The sequence below is a fragment of the Portunus trituberculatus genome, chromosome 33, assembly GCF_017591435.1.
Source record: "Portunus trituberculatus isolate SZX2019 chromosome 33, ASM1759143v1, whole genome shotgun sequence".
NCBI lineage: Eukaryota > Metazoa > Arthropoda > Malacostraca > Decapoda > Portunidae > Portunus > Portunus trituberculatus.
In genome coordinates this window covers 9,523,566-9,527,695 of record NC_059287.1, presented here as the reverse complement: position 1 = coordinate 9,527,695, position 4,130 = coordinate 9,523,566, and the positions used below count along the sequence as shown (strand labels likewise).

At 38.0% G+C, this 4,130-nt stretch overlaps 1 protein-coding gene across 1 annotated transcript in view; it reads right to left on the bottom strand.

Moving 5' to 3' along the window:
• The window catches only part of LOC123512357 (forkhead box protein O3-like), a 32,588-nt gene extending 29,124 nt beyond the window's left edge, over window positions 1-3,464 (bottom strand). Inside the window, 1 exon segment of the mRNA XM_045268715.1 lies at window positions 3,402-3,464. The gene's annotated coding sequence lies outside the window, so the exon portion shown is untranslated.
• Between the last annotated feature and the right edge of the window lie 666 nt (window positions 3,465-4,130).

Sequence of the window (4,130 nt, the reverse complement as noted above, 5' to 3'; positions counted from 1 at the left end):
CGCTACGCTTTGAAAACTTCAGTGAGTATTTCGTGGTACTTGTGAAAATTGTTATCGCACTTCCAGTTCTAAAAGTTCTATGAAAACTCGGACACACAAAGAAGAAAAAGAGAGAATGAAAGGAACCAAATCGATACATATTTTCTTATAATGCTGAGTTGGTTTGCTTGAGTCTTGGTTCGGTTTTGTCTTTTTTTTCCATTTCTTTTAAATTCTATGATACTTTTTGCTTTCTTTGTTTATAAGTATGTATGTATATTTGTTTTTATAAGTTTTACTTCAAATTACTTTTTTTTTAACCTTACTTGGTATACTCTGCATGTTTGTTAATTTATTGATTCCAGACTTTACCTCATTCAGTTTGTTATAATTTTTCTTAACTTATATTCCTTCTTCACAAAACATTCTTCCTTATTCTTTGTTTCATCTTCCTTTCTTTCCTCACAAACTCATTTACTCCATTCTGTTTTATTCTTAGCTGTCTTTCTTACAATTCCCTCGATGCACGTTGTCCTTTCCTTTCTTTGTCTTGGTTTGAATATCCTTCTCTCCTGACAAACTCTCTACATACGTTATTATCTTTATTTGTCCTTATAATCATCCTCTTTCTCCTCATTTTAATTCTTTCACTCTTCGTAAAATTTTCCTTGTAGTCCTTTTAATAACCACCAACTATTTAACGTGTCCTTCAAAAGCATACGCACAAATATATGAAACAAAGAAAGAAAATTTTTAAAATAAACACCATAAACCAAGAATAATTTCTAATAAATGGAGAAATAACATTATAAAGAATAGATGAATGAAAGAAGTATTGAGAGAGAGAGAGAGAGAGAGAGAGAGAGAGAGAGAGAGAGAGAGAGAGAGAGAGAGAGAGAGAATGTGGCAACACTGTGACAATCTGGGAATACGTGTGAAGGGAGGTAGGAAGAGGGAGAGGGAGTGAGAGGCCGGAGGGAGGGTGAAAGAGGGGGAGTAACTGTGGGAGAGTTGAATGCGGTGCAGGTGAAGAGGAGGAGGAGGAGGAGGAGGAGGAGGAGGAAAGAGAGTGAAAGTGTATGCATGGAGAGATGGAAATGTGAGAGTACAGGAAGATAATTAAAAATAGAAAGAGTAAGGAAGTGAAGAGCAGAAGGAAGGGAGTAAGAATGGAGAGAGAGAGAGAGAGAGAGAGAGAGAGAGAGAGAGAGAGAGAGAGAGAGAGAGAGAGAGAGAGAGAGAGAGAGAGAGAGAGAGAGAGAGAGAGAGAGAGAGAGAGAGAGAGAGAGAGAGAGAGAGAGAGAGAGAATTGAATATGAAAAGAATAAGGCAGTAATTAGAGCCAAAGGAAAAAATGAATAAGAATGGAAAGAGTAAGTAAATGTGGAGAGAGAGAGAGAGAGAGAGAGAGAGAGAGAGAGAGAGAGAGAGAGAGAGAGAGAGAGAGAGAGAGAGAGAGAGAGAGAAAAAAAAGCAATAGCTAACATTTATATACTCGCCAATAAATCTGTCTTTGTATTTATCAGTCCGTCTATCAGTCTATTTATCCACTACATTCATATCAGAAATACAACAAAATATCAATCAAATCCAAAGTTTTCAGTAAAGCAATTATAAAGAATTAAAAAAATTGGTACTAGGTGATATTAACGAGGAATATTCAACAGTTACCTATTTGTCTCTATAACATGTCACACACTTCCAAGCAATAAAGATTACTAAAATGTGGTAACGGAGTGAAATATGCAGTTATTTTGAAAAGAATGTTGTGCTGGGGGAGATATCATGAATATTCACTGAGAGAGAGAGAGAGAGAGAGAGAGAGAGAGAGAGAGAGAGAGAGAGAGAGAGAGAGAGAGAGAGCAAGGAGAGCAAGCCAACAGGTGTGGGTCTCACCTGGCTTGTGATAGATACTCTTTACACTTGCTACTCGTTTGTGTCACGCTGTCACATCTACGCAAGTTGACGAGGAGTGCAGCGTATTCTCATCATTCCCTCATAAAGACTATTTTCTCAAAGGTCACAGAGATGATTATATATATTCAGGTTCTCAGGAGTGTTTTCTTTGTTGATGGCAGAGAATCCTGGTTAACCCCTTCAATACCGGAACACATATTTACCTTGAGATTTGTGTCCGATTAGATCATCTTATTGACATTAGGAAGGGTCTATGGAGCTCAAAAGCTTAATGACCACACTCTCCACTATTTTAATCCCCCAAATGAGTTTCTGAAGTTGTATAAAATCACCATATAGTAACCAGAATGAATATGGAAACGCGTCATGATACTGAAGAGGTTAAATTTTCACTCGAATCAAGAAAACCCTTGAAAACCACAAAAATTTGCATTAAAGCATGATAAGATGTCATTAAAATCGTGAAAATATCCTCAAAAGTCACAACAGTGCCCATAAGTATTCAAACTACTACGATATAGATTATGTGAGAATTGTAAGTTCTCATATAATCATAAGAAAGCTACGAAAATACAAGAATTTCTAGTAAACTCTTTTAAACTATCATTAAAAGAATGAAAATGCCTTTGAAAATCATAAAAAAAAAAGTTCTCAAAATATCACTGAAAAAAAACTTGTAAACCTTGATAATTTCTGCCAGAATCATTGAAAATAGCAGAGAAGAGGATGGCCAATAAAATCGAAAACTACTATATAAGACAAGATGAGATGATGTAAATACACATCGACTGATTTTGAGAACTGTAAACGGAACGTGAATAAAACTCACATATTTTAACTAAATACAAAGGACCGTCTTTCTTATAACATTTGCTAATATTTCATCCAAATTTTCTATTCCTGTCACCCTATACTATACTTAGCCACAGCAGCTAGTTCTAGGCAAGGTCAGGTCAGGTTAGTACCGATATAAGATACCTACATGTGGAAATAATTTGAATTAGCTTTGTTTAGTTAAGTCATTTAAGGGAAGTTATATGAGTAAATGTAACTTAATTTAACTTATATCCAATTCTGCAAATAAAAGCAAAAAAATTAGAGGAAGAAATTGTGGCGACGATAATGAGTGGTGATGATAATGATGGCGCATCTAACATTAACCTAACTACCCATAAAATAAATCAATTGGCTGCTCACATGATCAGTCAGACTTCTCCCATCACTATCAATACTTAAAATGTTTTGAGCACAGGTGTCAATGCAAGAGCAGCAAGCGCATCCGCTGGTGGAGGGGATGACAACATACCTAAACTATAATGGCACGGGAGGCGATCACAGAGGCAGCATTGGGTTCACGTGCTCCCCGCCGCCTGGCGCTCCTTCCACGGCGGCTGGTGAGTGACTGACTTCAATTGAGGTACTCGCCTTGCTACTAGCACCTGGCGGCCCTCCCTGGCACTAGGGAATCAATAAGAATATTATTACAAGAACGCAAACATACGTACTTCTTCCTCCACGCCGCCGCGTGCCTCACAACTGTGGGGCCCGATACAAGGGCTCTCTGACTGATCCACGCTGCAGCAACGCAACACAATCTAATCAAACCAATTGCTTCATTCCTCAGAAACATCCACTAAACTCTATAAATGCTAGATCCTCTTCATCCTAAGACGAATTTGCTTTAATGTGATTGATTTCAAAGCATTTTGAACTAATCCTGTATTCAACACAATTACATTTTTTTTTTTTTTTTTTCCGATGGGCAGAGTAGTCGTCTTTAGCACGGTTGCTGAGCCACTCGCAAGGGATTGACTCGACTCTTGCACAATACTGTACTGTATCGCGGTCCATTAACTACCATTTACCAATCTTGTAACTGCCAACCAGTATATCGATATACGCAACCAAAATCAGGTATTAGTATTAGTAGATTTCCCAAACTTGATTGCCAAAATACTCGCAATGGCAAGATCTTGATAGTGATAACGGTAATGATTATGTGTCTGTACTCTTCAAAAAATGCGGGCCAGATAAGAAATCCCGGGAAAGTTTCTAGATATCACCGAGACGTGGAGACTTAAATAATTGTCTAAAATGTACCACCTGACATATCCTTGACCCGTTAGTTGCTTAAGGCGGGTTCACAAGTGTCAATTTGCGGCTGCAAAATGGAAATGCTAGCCGCTAGAAGTACCGACAGAGCCCTGCTAGCCGGAACGCGTCCTCACATAGCG